This window comes from Phlebotomus papatasi, chromosome 3 (assembly GCF_024763615.1).
Source record: "Phlebotomus papatasi isolate M1 chromosome 3, Ppap_2.1, whole genome shotgun sequence".
Lineage (NCBI taxonomy): Eukaryota > Metazoa > Arthropoda > Insecta > Diptera > Psychodidae > Phlebotomus > Phlebotomus papatasi.
In genome coordinates this window covers 15,581,103-15,598,797 of record NC_077224.1, presented here as the reverse complement: position 1 = coordinate 15,598,797, position 17,695 = coordinate 15,581,103, and the positions used below count along the sequence as shown (strand labels likewise).

The 17,695-nt window shown below is 31.8% G+C and overlaps 2 protein-coding genes across 3 annotated transcripts in view; one reads left to right on the top strand and one right to left on the bottom strand.

The window, feature by feature from the left end:
• LOC129807859 (uncharacterized) overlaps window positions 1–17,695 on the bottom strand; it is a 72,534-nt gene that overhangs the window by 32,998 nt on the left and 21,841 nt on the right. The window lies entirely within an intron of this gene.
• LOC129807854 (homeotic protein caudal) overlaps window positions 1–17,695 on the top strand; it is a 44,915-nt gene that overhangs the window by 16,758 nt on the left and 10,462 nt on the right. The window lies entirely within an intron of this gene.

The following is a 17,695-nucleotide window of genomic DNA, read 5'->3' as shown; positions in this document are numbered from 1 at the left end:
TACTGAAAGACAATTATTGAGCACATATATTAGACAAACTTAACGAAAGTCAGTCCTTAGCAGATTTTTTATATTCCTGTTAAGAAGTTGACGAAAGGCAAATGTAATTACCAACACATTTTAATTATCCAAGGAAATAATAAGGCTTATCGGAAGCAAATAAAACAAAAGTAAAAACTTAACGAATATGAGTCGAGTGATAAAGATCAACTATTTCATTTTAGCTAAAAGCCCCCTAAAATAGTCCATTTCATTTTGCCCTCACCCATCTTTCCCAATTTTTCGTTGGTTGAATATACATATATCTGTAGAAAGAAGCTCTCACTCGAGTCTTGCCCATGAGTTAAGTTCATGTATTATTTATTACATAGTGAGTACACATTGAGTGTAGAGAATGATGGAAAAAAAGGAGAGATAAGTATCTCATTTCATGTACATATTTTTCCCTCCGTTTTCTTCTTGCCCCACAGTCACGCAATCAACGAGCTCTCTTCGTGCCCACAAAATGCGCTCCAACCATCGATGATACAAAAGCCCAACATTATATTTAATGCTACGATACGTGGTCGGCCATTTTTCGTCATAAAAACTCCCAATATATATATTACATGAAAATGTTGGATGGAAGGAATGGCAACAACAACAACAAAAAAATAACGCTAAAGCATATAAAATGAAAATGGAAGCATCTGACGTCCAATCGCGTGTTTCTCAATATTCATCTCTTCACCTTTCCCTCCTTTAAGCTCACAACCATCTATAAATTCTCTTTTTCAACCTTTAGTTTTTTTTTATCATGAATCCACCATTCCAAGGAGTAACACCGGCCAGGAAAAAAAACGATACTAAAAAGAGCCTGAAATTTTATCGGGAGAGCTATTTTGATTAATTAACATGTTCTTTCGATGGTTGGTTCCATCAAAATTTGAGAAATCCAACCTTTTCTGACCGCCTTCTGACGATATTATATTATTCTTCAGATGGATTTTATTGATCACCTTGCGGTATGAGATCGCTTCATCGGGACAAATAAACAAAGTCGAAAATTGAGATATAAATTGTTTAAAAAAAAGCCATTGCATGACGTCGTCTTAATATTTTCTCAACTTTTATGGCATAAGACGGGGAAAAAAAGAAGAATACAAAAGCCTGGTAAAGAATACCAAGCTTGTTACAAGAGCTCCCAGGAACAGATGAGAAAAAGACTTCACGAAATGGCGGTTAAATAATTAAATGCCTCATTGCTTAAGTATCTCGGTGTGAGAAGTCGTTGAAGACAGAAAAAAAAGCATTCCATTCTAAATTTTAATGTAAGAATTGACTTGATAATTAATGTGCAAATACCAAACTTTGAGCATGGAGCTTTCGTACACTAACTCATACAGGTATTCTTCGAGAATAAAGAGACCGTCGGTGCTTCAAATGAACCACTGAAAAACCTTCAATTTCCTCAAGTTTCCAGGAAATTCAGCATTGAACGATCACAATCCCGAATTATCCCAATAAACTTTGGGTTTTCACTTTTGCGCTCCTTCCTTCCCAGGTAAACTTTTCCGTCTGAGAGAGACATCTTAAAACTTCACACGTGATAAACCATTCGAAAAACCCAAAAATAGTCACTCTTCCTTGGCACTTTTGGGAGAAGAAATGATGGACAACGAAAAGAAAAAAATAAAGATGGGTGAGGCCCAGGGAGAAAAGTTTTGCAGGTCGTCTGCAATAAAAATTCATAAAAATCTTTTTCGGCACTTTGATCTTTTTCTTCACCCAAAATGACTCGTCGACAAACATTTTTGCCATCATTGCTTCAAGGATTTTTTTTTCGTCAAATTATCTTATGCAGAGGGGGTGGAAAAATTTTTACAACTCCTGAAATTTCCTCGGATTTGACCCCACCATAAAAACTCAGCTAAAAATCCATAAGGAACATTCACAAAAATTCTCAAATTCATACAGGGAAGAATTCTTGAGAAATAAGAACAGAAAGAAGAACAGAGCTGTAATAATATTGCATTTGAAGAAGTTCTCTCTTTTTTTCGGTTAGAATCAATGGGATTTACAAGTTGTTTGAACACTCACAAAGTGCCTGAGCTTATTATCAATCAATCGGCTTTCCTTTGTCGTTTTATCAAACGCCACAGTACACATCCAACAAACACCTCAAAATCCCCAATATAGGAAGAAAGTATAATCGGAATATTTGCACGAAGATTTAATATTATTTAAATTACGTGTCCCTTTGCGCTGCAATCAGAGAACGGCATTACTTATGCACTTTTTTGGAGCAAACTCCCAGAGAATGATAATAAGCCTCCAGGAAGTTGAAGAAAAATATAATCAGAGCAAGGTGGGAAAATTACGAATACTTTAACGTTCTACTCTGTTTATAGAATTCTAAGGACCGTATCATTTTTTATTGGAACATACTCGAGATTTATTTAATTTGAACCTTAGTACTTTTTTGTTTTTTGTGAACTTGGCTGGGTCAGACAGCGGTTTAGTTTTGGAGATGGGTCATAAACGCTAAGACGGCGGTGAACGTTAATTCAGTTTTAAATTGTTTATTATGGATAATTGGGGCAACAGTAAACAGGGGGTAGTAGTAAACACTGCAACTTAAGACAAAAATTGTAGAATTGAAACAACCCTATCGCCGAGTTGAATTAACTTGTAGAATACACTCAGTCCCGGAATTATGCACATTTTCGCGACCGAAAAAAACGCGCGAAATGACATTATGCATCGAAAAAATTTGCATATCCGCAGGAAATTTCTTTTGGATAACTCGGCAATAGACCGAATTACGCACGGGGTAAAAGTAATCAGAACAAAAAGATTCCACTGTTTAAAAGAAATGCATCAACAAAACAGTATTTTCCCCAGAATTCTTCAATAAATTGTTATAATATTAAAAATATTTACCTTAATAAAAGAAATTAAAGTTCTATTCTGAAAAAAAGGCATAGTGTCTGCAAATTTTCCACGTTACAAAATAATATACATTCAGGCGTATTTCAAAAATGATTTCATAAATTGACTCCCAATGGTAGGCAAATTTGCATAATATGTGCATAATTGAATTGCGTCAGGTGCATAATCCGGAATCGACGTTTTTGTTACTCTTTTTCGTTGTAAATTTTAGTAAATAAAGTTGAAACAACTACGGCCGGTTTAATTTAACTCAACTCGTACTAATTAGTCTTTTTCGATATAAAATTTCATCTCGACTGAAGTATATGCTCAGTAAAAAGTTAAAACAACTCTATGGCAGAGTTGAATTAACTTTACGAATATCGATGTAATTCTTACTCTTTTTCGTTGTAAATTTTAGTTAATAGAGTTGAAACAACTCTTTGTGCGAATTGAATTAATTAGTCGGATATCGATGCAATTATTACTCTTTTTCGATGTAAAATTTCATCTCGACTGAAGTATATGCTTAAGTGTTTTCGTTTTAAGAATATACTTCAGTCAAGATGATTTTTGTGTAACAAAGGTTATATGGAACATCAACTAGAAATATGCCTAACTATTGTTTCATGAAGACATGTGCATCATACGTGATATTTCGCTCGGAACATAGGAAAATTTAGGTTAAAAAAATATTAATAAAGAAAATGATATAATAAAAATATGCAAAACATAGGTATTTATTTTGGGATTTGAAAGAGTTATTTTAACTCTAAAAAAGATTTTTTTAACTCTTGAAACGAGTTATTTTAATTCTTAAAACGAGTTATTTTCAGTATCAAAAAGAGTTATTTGCACTCTTTTGTGATGTAAATTTTAAGAAAAAAAGTTACAACAACTCTTCCGAATATTACACTTAAATAGAAGTAAAATCAACTCTAAAATATAGTTAATCGAAAATCACAACGAAAAAGAGTTAATTCAACATTGATTCGAATAAGTTCTGCTCGATTATTTTTCTGACTGCTTAAATGTTTTCGTTTTAAGAATATACTTCAGTCAAGATGATTTTTGTGTAACAAAGTTCATATGGAGCATCAATTAGAAATATGCCTAATGGGCCCTACACACTAGAGAAATTTATGTCCATATTAAAGCAATTTGCCAATGTTTAAGTATGCAGGTAAAAACTCTTCAATAAGGACATAAAAGTCTCTTAGTTATAACTGGGTTTCATTGAACGTATTCTAAAATTGAAACGATATGCTAAGTAGTCCCGAAAAACTGGCTATCTTGCACAATCTTGCCCTTAATAGGGATTATTTTTATTTGGGGGTGCATAATGAATCCAAATGGAGGCTTGAAGAGTGTAGCGGCATTATAAAAACCCGACCCTGCTAATCTAAAGACTTCTAATTCTGGGTTAAAGATTAACTAAGCTTCATCTATTCCAATTCTTGCCTCCAATTTTCTATATTTAAAGATTTAAGAAAGATCTTTCCGAATAGCTTTCACATTAAAGAAAACTTAAAGAAGATTGATATTTTAATATTAGCTTCAATATTGTGAAAAAAAATTAAGAAATTTGACATATAAAAGTTTAGAGATCTTTAATATAGAATATGAATCTTTAAAACTAGATTTAAAATTTTAACGCTGGAGTATTTAATAAATAAATAAGAGAATTTGTTAAAATATGCATTGTTCAGAATACCGCATTATTATAAATAACACATTCGCTAGCAAAAATTTTTAAGAAAATCAAATATTTGATGTATATTTATGAGAAATATTTGTAAAAGTTTACAAGATTATAAAAGCTTTAAGTGGCCAAAATTGCTTAATATATTCAGATTAGAAATAGAATTCAATAACTCTTTGAATTACTTTCGCAAAAACTAAGCAATTTACATATTGTTCAAACAGGAACAGGGCAAATTAAATGGGCTCTTAACCTCAATAAAACCTCCTTTATAATTATCATGTATTACTATTTTTATAAATCACTTTTGTTTTGAATTCCGGACAATACGAAATTAAACCAAATGATTTTGGAAGTTTAGACTATGATAATCTAGTAATAATCTAATAATTATGCAATTTTAGATTACTTTGTAAGTTTATTTATTTAATTATTTTACAAAGCTAAAAAAAACTGTCCGAGCTCTAACTTTCTCTAGAATTCAAAATTTTATCAAATTAATTTCAGTGAAAAATCGATCTATTTTAACGTATTTCTTGTTTTTTTCATCCGTTGAATGTTTTTGAAGCTTAACTCGTGTACAAGTTTATCACCAATCACTGTACTTACTTTTTTTGGCCACAAATAATAATTAATTACGAATGAATAAATTTAATAAGAACAATTTGGTTCAAAAGGCTACTAGTTTAACTGCAATAAAATTGAAATTAATGAGCAATTTTAACATTTTAATTAGCTCAATTCAAATTTAATTGAGCAACCACATTTATGTTATTTTAGCATATTTAAACATGTTTAGGTGGGCCAAGTATTAGTCTATATCAATAAATGAGCGAAAATCTATCAGTTCAAATGATTTTTAATGCAAAATAACGCATAGGAACAATTCATCTGAAAATTAAATTGAATTTACAAATTGAAAAAATCCTAGTGTGATAGCACGGTTAGAACAATAGATTTTTGGTTCTTTTTACCGATTTTAAAACCACATTCAGACTGTTTCCATAATCTACATCACGGTCTATAATTCTTATAAAGCTGCATTTGCATTTGGTTCAATTGTTAAATAAACATTTTTTTATCTGAAGCAATTTCCTCACAACGAAAATGACCGAAATAATCTCAGATTTTCCTGATAGTTTAGTAATTCCCAGAAAAAATTAAGAGAATAATCTTAGATAATGAAATTTCGGCGCTAAGGTATCATTAAGGGAGGCTTAAAGAAGAAATTGAGACAAATTTGCGTACCCTTCTAATTTTTCTGACAAGCCGTATTTATGGGCAGGGCTTCCACCTCCATCTGGGTGTCCTTTCTTCTGACCATGCAACACCTTTTGTCCACCCACAGTTTATGTTTGGAAAGCAACATGAGATAATGGTGTAAACGTTTGGACAGAGTGTTGAAAAGTCAATCGGATCACCCTTCGAAAACCCATAAATCACCCCGTGATCGATAGTCTCTTCTCTTCATAGTTCTTCTCTTTAAAACCGCCCTTTTTGCACAAATATATCTAGAGAGAGAGTAAAAAAAAACTTTTTACCCAAACTCCACAGAAATTTGTTCTGGTTCCTCCTGTGGGAGAAATGCTTCAGGAAGAACTATGACCAGAAAAGAAAAGATCTTGTCTTGGTTGGGAGAACAGAAAAAAAATAAAGAATCTCCTAGTGAAACTTCCTCCATCATTCTTTTCTTTTTTTCTCTTCTCATTTTTTTTCTACTTGAGTTTGTTCCACCCTCATTCTCTTCCACTCTTCTCAATTTATGGTTCATGCCACTGCCGTGAAAATCAGTGGTGTGACAAAAAGATTATTCTCTACACGTTCTAAAGACATCAGACTCGTGAAAATTGTCACCAGTGTCTCGTTTTACATACAAATTGTCATACTTTTGTCAGAAGGATTTTCTGCTTCTTTTTTTTACTTCATCTCCTATGTAAAACTTTTTAGTTGCTATTCTTGAAAATTCACAGCTATTACCATAGATTGTTCAACCGTCTCTGATTGAGCTAGTATTCATTTGTTTTGTTAAAAAATTCTCATCTAGTCGGCCGGTTGTCATACACTATAATTCAGGTTTGAAACAACAATTCCAGATTAACGATTTTTGAAACCTTTTATCTGGCTCTTATCGATTGGGATCGACTCAGGCTTGTCAGAAATTCCAAGACCTTTCCAACGAGTCCAAATAGGACACCATTCGTATGATAAATAGTAGGTGAGATTGTTAAGAATCTCACCTATAATATGCTCACTAGAGCCTTTTTAATCTTTGACCTTGAAAAAACCGTTATTAGGAATAATTCAACCGGATTTTCGTATATGGACAGAATCCGCCTAGGCAACTTCTAAAACATATGCAAAAATTAAAATTATATTACTTTCTTCATCTTCATCTGCCGCCGGCTTCATGGTTGATCTCCCTGTTAAAACTCGGTTCACTAGTCATTATAGGCCTTTTATCAAATCATTAACAATTCTTTTGTATGCTTAATGCAAAATGCGTGGGAGATTGAGAAGAAGTAAAGCTCAGTAAGGATTGCGATTTAATTTTTCATTTCCCATTTTTTCTAGTTTGAAAAGCGAGCTATAGATAATTTATTAACCTATTTTTGATATGTTATAGGCCTATTTGAAACCGTTCCAAAACTCTGCCGTTTATGAAAATTTATCAAGTATATTTTTTAGATATAAGGGGAACGCTAGAATAATCGACACTGAAGGTCGGATCGTCACCACAAGTAAAATGATTCTTTTTGAAAATTATTCGCTGCTCGCTGCCTTACCAAATAGTCTTAAGGCCTTTACATATTGGGAACAATTTTCGTAAATAACTGGTTTTTGTAGGAAAATCGCCTGCACTACTGTTAACCGTCACGTAAATGTCAAAATTTCCTCAAAAATACAATTTTTGTCAAAAATTGCATCCATTGTGTAGTGACCATTATACAAAATATGTTCCATTAGACTAAGGGATCATATTATAGATAAATCAATTGGTAAAAAGCGATGAATAATTTTCAAAAAAAAAAATTAATTTTGAAATGACAATCCGAGCTTCATTGTCAACATCTCCTAAGTTTCCCATTCTATTAAAACAAAAAAACCACTATTTCATCTATTTTAAAAGAGTTATAGGGTAAAATTTTAAATTTCGGACAGCGCGGAATTCCGGACAACCAAATTTATAAATTCGGACATTGATATAATCTATAAATAATTTAGAAAAAAATGCAATTAAGGAGTACTTTTAAGATTGTTTAATTGATTTTTTCTCAATCGAATTTTAAGATTGTTTTATGTACTCTGAATTGCTTTGTCCGGAATTCCAAATTGTCCGGGATTTCAAAATTAACCTTATTATGACTTCAAAAAAATGTATGATTGCTTTTAAAAAATTTTCGAAGAGAAACGAGATTTTCGGTTGTGTTGTCTGTAATAAATTCAGGAGGTATCACTCAACTTTTCTTCTGGATATCTAAAGAAAATTACTAATACAGTAACCGTTAATTTAAAAACTAGGACTTGGTTTGTGCGTGTAGTTTTTCATTTTCACTAAATTTGTAAAAGTTAAAGAAGTTGGCATCAGGAATATCATATTTTTTCAAGCATCACCAATTATTCTAACTGCACATTCTATGTTCTTGCGAAAAAAGTTTATAGGGAAAAATTTAGAAAGGCGGACACTTAAGAAACAGCTCAACTTTACTTGCATTTGTATAACCATTCATAGTCCGACATTCAATGTGTCTAACTTTCTACGCGTCCGACTTTCAGCGCTTTCCGACTTTCATCACTATCCGTCTATCACTGAGAAAAAAGGAGGGTGCGATTAACTTTTTTTCCTCAGAAATTTAACACTTTTTAGGTGTAAAAATATATCAACATTTTTTAATGATAATTTTACACCTTTTTAAAGGTAAAATTAACATGAAAAAGGGTAACTTTAACCCCTAATACACATAAAAAGCATCATATTTACCCTGATTTCGGATCAATACTGCAGGGTAAAATAAACATTTCCGGAATGTTATTTTAACTTTTTCGGATTTCTCTCAGTCATTAGGCAATTACCATTCTTTGGTATAAAACTAAATTTTTTGTCATTTTCTTCTATTATGCCCAACGCACAATAACTTTTGTTTGTAAACATGTTTTTAAAGTTTCCTATGAAAATAAGCGAGATGACTAGATCTAGGTCTCACTCACTCTCATTGAAATGTCAAAAACATATTTACAAAACAAAAGTTATTGTGCGTTAGGCATTAGATAAAATATTGTTTGTTTTGGTATTTGTAAACAAAAATCTGATTTTCAAACTCTCCATTTTCCAAAAAATCGATTAGTGTCAAAAATTCGTTTTATTTTGCGAGAGCTCTTTCCGAAAAGGTGCAAAACTTGATAGTCTATTGAGTTATTTTTGAAATATTTTATTTCAAATTACTTTTCCTAAGGGTTTCGAAGAAATTGGTTGATTGGTTAATTTATAAAGCGTATGTTAATTTACTCTTGGGCAACTTTTAGTGATATTTTATTTTGAAAACTTAGTTTTGACCGGGTATTTTTAACTTGATCTCTTCAATTTAATTTTTTCTATTAAGACCTTTCCGAAATTTTACTAAATTGAAAATTTCAGGGCCATGAAATTTCCTATGTTTCCCATATGTTTCTAGCGAGCCGAAAAAACTTTTGAGTTTATTAGCTGTTTTCTGTCATTGTAGAATGAATTATCAAAAAATACAAATACAAAATAAAAGCCAATTTAATATCTAATAGGCAACCGAAGACCCCAAATTGGCAACCTACGTAGTTTTGGAGATATCTCGTGAAATGTGTACGAAAACAGGGGAAAAAATACACTAAAACCGGTCGCATTTTTCAGAGCTAAAGCCACCCCTCTGGAAAATTCTTTAAAGTAGTTTTCTTAATTGGCACCGTCAAAGCAAAAACAGGTCATTTTAATAAGGAAATGTATGTACGATAGACGGTTTTCCCTCACACAAACTCAATCATCCAATACGTTTTTAAAAAGTAAATTAAATTAAATATTAAAATCTTTATCTGAGAATACAAATCAGTCTTTAAATATTGATTTAAGTCTTCAGTGCATAAAGATTTATCTCAGTCAGAATTGAGAGGACTGTCAATAATTTTATTCATTTTGACTCATAAACCAGATTCCCAATGTAAGAATCACAGCTCTCATGAGCTAAAACAAACTTATCACTGACTTATTTCAAGAACTTTGTGTATATAACAAAAATTCTCACTGGAAGAGGGTGGAAAATTGCGCTTTAAGAAATTCCCATCTCAATCCGACACACACAAATACACACAAATAAATACAAAACTGAGAAAGAGAAATATTTGGAACATAAAATAACACCCTCAAAGACCCATTGAAGTCAAACGGAGATTTCTTCACTTTGCCAATTTCTCCCTAGACAATTGTTGGCGGGCAAAATTGTGGGTATGATAGAGCCTTAAGAGTGCATAAAGGGATCAAGAAGAGCTCCCACAGCGTGTAATGAATAAACCCTCTTTGCTAGAGTCAACAAAAAAAAAAACAACATAACAACAAGAAAACAACCCTCAAGTATACTAAATTTTCAAAATTCTCTTCCCTTCAACACCCATTTTTCACTTTCACCCTCCTGCCCATAGAGATCAACCACCAGCCCTTCCCCTGTAATTGAGTGTATCAATTGTAAATTGGCGTGATTACATCCATATGCACTTGAAAATACCCTCAAGAAATTCGGATAAATTGTAGCTGAGATTAATAATTTCAGCAACAGTACAGGATGTACAAATTGCACCATTCACTCAATTATGTTTCTCAAGAAGTAGCTCGTCAGAAAAATAATCCTCAATTGCCTAGTCAATGATTTAATGCTCGCTAATTAGAAAGGTGGAAAAATGACGATTAGTCAAAGAAAAAATTTATTATGCAAGGTATTTTTCAATGAACTAACTCTTGCGCAAAATTTCATGCGACTTTTCGACAATTTTACCTTCATCTTAGCAAAAAAAAACAGCATCACCTAAAAGTTGTCGATCCTCTTATAGACTTGTAGTAAATTTATTGCTTCGATTGATTGAGGTAATAAAATAATTAAAAGTAATTATTTAACATTTAAGTTACTAATACTTCAGTTCAATAAATCATATCTAAGGAGAATACCGAGAATACCACATTTGCTTATTTAGTTTCTTAGAATAATTCTAAAGTGAGCTCTCTCAGATCAACAACAATGTTGTACAGATTACAACTTTGCTATATTTTTATGGAGTGTAGCGCGCATATTAATTAAACTTTGCATGTGAACTTTTACATAATGATGCAAACGATGCAAATACATTATTATCGTAGGAGAAAAATCCCAAAGTACTGCTGTAAAAATTTAATTTATGTTGATTTGCAACACTTAAGACAAATATGTGCAATTAAGAGTAATTGATCATTAGCAATTTATATTAGAAATTATGTCCTCCGAAAGAAAAAGTTTATTAATTCGGAATTAGAACATTCTTTTATGGGATTTTTTTTAGCAAATAGCGTTACAAATCTCTTTTTTCGAGAAGATACATTTTGAGCATAAAATACATACTACACATGAATAATCCTTTAAAGGGGGACAGGCTGAATGACAAGGTCAAAAGAAGTCTATATTCTTTTATTGCTTAAATAGATTACAAACTATGTGAGACACCGTAAAAATCAGAAGCCAATTTCAAGTATTTTCGAAGATACAGATATTTGCAAGTGAACCTTTCATTTTTTAACCTTTTAAGGACGAGTGGGACACTGGTGTCTCAAAAAAGAAATAATTTTTTTTTTTGACTATTTTGCCCTCTAAACAGTCCGAAAAAATAGTTTTTATTTTTGGAACACTCTGCTGTCCTATTTGTCATTAAAGAGTTAAAGATTTTGTCGAATTGGCGGGAAAGATAGGCACAAAATTTTATAAACCGAATGAAACAAGTTAAAGCTTATTTTTGCAGAATTAAATCCTCTTTTAGTTCAACGGAAATGGGCTTTGAAAAAAAAATCTGTCCACAGAATAATAAATTCAACAATGTTTCATTCCAAAATAGGCTATTTTTTCTAAATCTCTTTAAAAAAGGTGCGATTTAACGATTTTTTTCGGGTTTAGGGGAAAGTGCCCATGCTTGATACCATTGGAAGCTTCGTAATGACTAAATTTTTCCTATGTTTCTCAATAAACGTGATTCCGCTATATGTTTTAAAAACTGGCCACTTTCCCATAGTTTTTAAAATATCGTTGCGATGAGTCACATATATATTGTGAAACATAGAAAATTTAGTTATTACGAAGCTTCCAATAGTATCAAGCATGGGCACTTTCCCCTACTTTTTTTCACCAATGAAATACACCTATGAAAATTGAAAAATAAAAATTACAAGTGCGCATATTTCCCGCCAATTTCCCGCGCTCTCGGGAAGTGTGCTCATTAGGCCGCCGTTTTGTAATATTTATTATATATATATAATAAATATTACATCTTTATATACACCTTTATATATAATAAATATTACACATTATAAATATTACGTCCTAGAGAGAAATTCTGTAACGCTCTGGGAGTGCCATATGACAAATTGGGTTCGAATCTTAGGAGAGCTTTTTCGAAAATGCGATTCTGTAGCCGTGACATTGCCATTTCAGCTCACGTGGCATTGTCAGAAGTCACATATTTGAGATTTCTGGCAAATCAAATATCACTGAATTTTGTGAAATAAATCAACCAAGACGTACTGTATTTTCATAAAATCATCAAGTAAAGAGATTTCATTAAAAATTCAATGAATTGCATTTTCGAACTCATATGATATGACAAAAAAAAGGTCGAATGGCATTGTCATGTTTAGAACTCACGCGTGACAATGCCACGAAAATTACAGAATTCCCCTACGATTCTCTTTATTAGAATTACACTTTTGCTAAGGAATTTTTAACAAAAATTTATAACATTTTGAAATGAATTTCAAAATTTTCTAGAATTTCTATTTTATCCTAGACACATTTGGGAGGATTATAACAGATGGCAGGGAGATTTTATCTTAGAAATGAACTACTAGGTTTGGTTTTTCTCAGACTAACCTGCGTAGGTCATTGTGAGATTCATTTCCAAATATTTTCAATTAAAAAAGGCTTCTAAACTGTCTTACTGCAAAAGTAAAAGGGTAATACACTCTAAATTACGATTTTTATGCTTTTTTTTTAAAGAACCATTACATGACGATTGAGCAATTGAAAATAGAAAATACAAATTTCTTTTTAAAGAATTCATTTAGCTTGCATTCATGTTTTTGATATTAATATAAAAAGTGACTCAGGTATAATTTTATTCGAGACGATTTGATCTAATCAAGCTTTAAACCCAAAGGTCAAAATAGACTGAGGCTGATTCTTGAGAATATTTAGCCTGCAAAATTTGGCAGTAAAGAATTAGGTAAGGAAAATTTATGCAAAGAACCTCTAATGGATGATCCTAAGCCCTCAACTTAGTGCCAAATTTTACATGTTACGTATATAAGTCCTGATGGAGCTCACCTAAATAAAAATTACAAACTTAGAGAGAAATTGGAGATCAGGAGGTGCCATCCATTTTTCACTGAGTGTGAACCGTCCACGGCGACTGATACTCACTCACTGAAGACTGAGGACAGTTACCTAACAATAAGATCCCCAAAGCAACCTTTCAGTAGCCATAAGGATGGTAGGGATTGGGCGTGTCAAAGGAATAAAGAATTAGGATTGGTGGGTTATGGCCGTTGACTGGGTTGACATGTGTCGAATAGGCCATACGCTCTACAAATATTTTAGAGGATTTTCAGCCCCTAGATTTTGCCATATGACTTAAGTCCTTTAATTCCTTTAAAGTTGTAATTTTGGGAAAATTTTTAATTAGGAATATAGAGGGAGGTAGGAACTGAACCGTCCATGATGTAATTTGGTTTTGCTAACTAATTGTGAAGCTAATTTACATTAGTTTAAAGCCCAGTTCCATTTAAAAATAATATTAAAGAAATTGAGCTAAGCTTAAGTTTTCACTTAATAACATTTTATGAACACCTAAATTTAAAATTATCATATATTTATTATTATACAATGAATATTTACGATTTAAGTGACGAAAAAATTATTATTTTTATTATCTGGGCAATTAATCAGTCATAAATGAATAACATTAATTAGGTAGCTATTAATGATGTTCATTAAATAATTAATAATTGTTGAAACATCGTGAGGAGTCCTTAAAAAACCGAATATTTATTTCTAAATTAAAAGTAGTCTTCAAAAAAATCAAATCCAATCGATTAATTAAATAAAAAGACTCATCAAATATTTTAAATAAATTAGGTAATTTATTTTATTGAGCATTAATTCTTCATGTTTGTCTCATTTCGTATTTTTTATAGGAGAAAGTGCCCATGCTTCGTACGATCTCAAGTTTCGTTATGATTAAATTTTTCCTATGTTTCCTAGTAAATGTGACTGACCGCGCCCATATTTTAAAAACTAGATCTTCAGTTTTCAAATATTGCAGTCACATTTATTGAGAAACATAGTAAAAAATTTAATCATTACGAAGCTTGGGATCGTACGGAGCATGGGCACTTTCCTCGCTTTCCTCTATAGAAAATACGGAATGAGATAAATATGAACAAATTAATGCTCAATAAAATAAATTACCCAATTTATTTAAAATATTTGATGAGTTTTTTATTTAATTAACTGGTTGGATTTAAATTTTTTGGTCACTATTTTTAATTTAGAAAGAAATATTTGGTTTTTTCACAACGTTTCACTTAACCCATTCCTTACCATAGTATTATACATCATACGTAAATTGACTGATTTTAGATGATTTATTTCTGGGCAATTGATATTCAAATTTCTATCGGGAATGGATCTTTAGTTACTTTGGTCCTTCAATTACTTGGAAAAAATAGCCCGACAGAGATGGAAATACATTTTGTTGTTCTTTTCTCGCTTCGCGGAAAGTCATGCAAAATTTTTGCTCAAAATAGCGGACGGAAAATTCGACATCCCGTTGAATTTGTTAAAATTGGTCTCTGTCCTCTTTCCTGATTTGAATTCTAGTTGCCAATTTGTTTTCTTGAATAGTTTTTCTTAGTTTAGTTAGTTTTTCTTCTTCTAAATAATAGAGTTTGTAATAAATTAATGTACCGAATTTAAATTTAGTGACCGTTAAGACGCGTGTTTAAGGGCGGATCCCCGCGCCTCCATAATGGATAATTTTTTTTTCTTTTCAAAAAATTCATCTATTAATCTGTAGGAAACTAATCCCAAAATATGAATATTCAAGTATTTCTGGTACATTGACTGAATGGGTTAATTATTCTAATTTTTAAATAAATTGCTGAATCTTTTTAACAAATGACTTAATTATATTTTTTCTGTTTATTAAGGAGTTTTTATAACTTCAATATAATTATTAATAATTTATAACAGAACACGTGATCAATGTTATTAAATTAATATTTAATTAGATACCAAAGGCAAATTATCCTATAATTCCCACACTTTAAATTAAACATTTCAGCTAAAACTCTGCCCTTGGAACAAAATGAAGTATATGAAAGATCCCTAATCCACTATAGTTCCAAAAAAAGAATCTCTAAAATCCCCGTACTAACATGTGATTGAGGAGAGAATATAAAAAAAAGACGCATAATTGAATCATTTCATGGACTACAGCAACCAAATAAATAGAATAGCAATAAAAATTCTTAATGCCGAAAAAAATATTTACTCACAAAAACTCCAACGATTTCCCTCTCCTCTCCACCGGTCTTTTGTGTAATTTTGTCATTTTCATCTGCAGAGCAGAGTGTGATTACCCGTGAAGTATGTTCCGTGTGTGCCTACATGAATCACCATGTACTGTATATCTCTCTAAAAATTCTCTCCTTTTTTCCGGGGTTTTGACGCGCGATGGAAATTACACATCGAAAGCCCAGAGAATGCAATTGGCTTAATTTTGCCCTAGAGACAAATTACAATGAAGATATGTGACAAATGGTTAGGGAATCTGGCCTTTTTCGGAATGAATCTCCCTCCTTTGCGCTCGTCAAATGGTTAGAATGTCTTTAGCATTGGGTATCAAATTGAGTGCAATGAGTGTGGAGAAGTAGAATGGGAGATAGACCCCGAAAAAAAACAAGAATTAAAATGCCTAATTTTCATGCTGTGGCAAGCTTTTGACACTCTTTTCCTTCTTTTTTTTTAAAAAAATAAAAAGTAAAACAGAAACTAAATGCACGTTATACGTCGCAGCATCCTCTCTCTCTACATTACTCTCCATATGTATTTAGAAGATTCTCAGTGATAATGAGATTTTTTCATGGCTCAGGAAAGACAGAAAAGTGCCAAGAAAAGTGAGCTAATAGAATGGGTATAAAAGATGGATTTATGTGTTTGCATTTATGAGAAATACACCTTTTTTTTCGTAGAATCTTTTAATATTCTTCTCTCTCTGTCGCTCTCCTCAAACTTCTTTTGAGACATCTTCTCATTCTTTTCCATTAACCAAAATAAATGCCCTAAAACCTAGGTTAACAAAAGTAACAAGTGATAAGGAAGTTTGAACCCCCTTATCAAATTCTATCTTAGCCACAGCCAGAAGTGAGGCATATTGTATGAAGAGATATAGCGATGAAACACTTTTTTTTAACCCGCAACTGTTTGTTGAGAAATTAGAGAAGAAGGACTATATCGTTAATTATGCGTACAGCAGAATTCCCATATCACTGTGATTCATTTTACGAATGAAACCCTTATTAAAAGATTATTAAGGATTCTCCCTAAAGTAGTCCTGTGGATCGAGTTAGGGCAAGTGTGCCAAATTCCGTCCAGCTTGCAATTTCGGGCATATTTTTTGTTCCTCGAATTTCAATGAAATTTTAGTTTTTGCATACTCTAGAAATAATACAATGCAAAAAAAATAACAAAAAATGTCGCATCGACTAGAAAGATGATCTGAAAGAGACATTGGAAGAATTTCGGAAGAGCAAGGAACTATGAAAATGAAAGTGGCCGAAATAGACCACAAATGTTAATGTTATATCAATATTTTTATTCATTTTAGAATGTATTAAGAATGAATTTAGAGAAAATAAAGACGATAAACTGTCGACGAGGTTCCAAGGAACACTCCTTACAAAAAAGTAAGAAATAAATTCAATTTGTATTAAAAATATTACATTTCAAACTTGAGACTCTGGCGTTTGCCAGAGCACACTTAGGCACACTTTGGGACACTTAGGGTAAGTGTGCCAAATTTCGGCATAGTTGCATGTAGGCGCCAGAGTCTCAAGTTTGAAATGTAATATCTTTAATAGAAATTAATTTTTTTTTATTCCTTCTACTTTAGGAATGTTGCTTAGAACCTTGTAAACAGTTTATCGTCTTTATTTACTTAAAAATCGTTCTTAATACATTTTAAAATGAATAAAAATGTAGACATAGCGTTGGTGCCCTATTTCGGCCACCTTCATTCTCATAGTTCCTTGCCCTTCGGGAATTATTTCAATGTCTTTTTCACGTCATCTCGTTTGTCAAAACTACATTTTTTGTTATTCTTTTGCATTGTATAATCTCTAGAGTATGTAAAAACTAAAAAAATCATGGAAATTCGAGGAACAAAAAAGGTGGCCGGAATTGCAATCTGGCGGAATTTGGCACACTTACCCTACCCTATGCCCCTGTAATATTAAATGATCGATAAGCTATTGAACTACGCAGACAAGTCGCGTGCATTTGGCTAAGCAAGAAAATACCTCAGCAAAGATGAGATATCATATTCAAGTAATAAAATTTTTATCAGCCAGTATCATAACTCATTTCGATTATTTCCTCAGATCAAAATCAATAGCAGATTTTAGGAGTTTATAAAACATAATTAATTTATCAAATGTTTTTTTTTTTGCACTATAATAACCTCAAAAAGTAAGGACTTAGATTGAACTTAAAAAATATAGAATAATGTGAAGGAAATGATTCTCTAAATATTCGTAATAATTTCGTTCTAGAA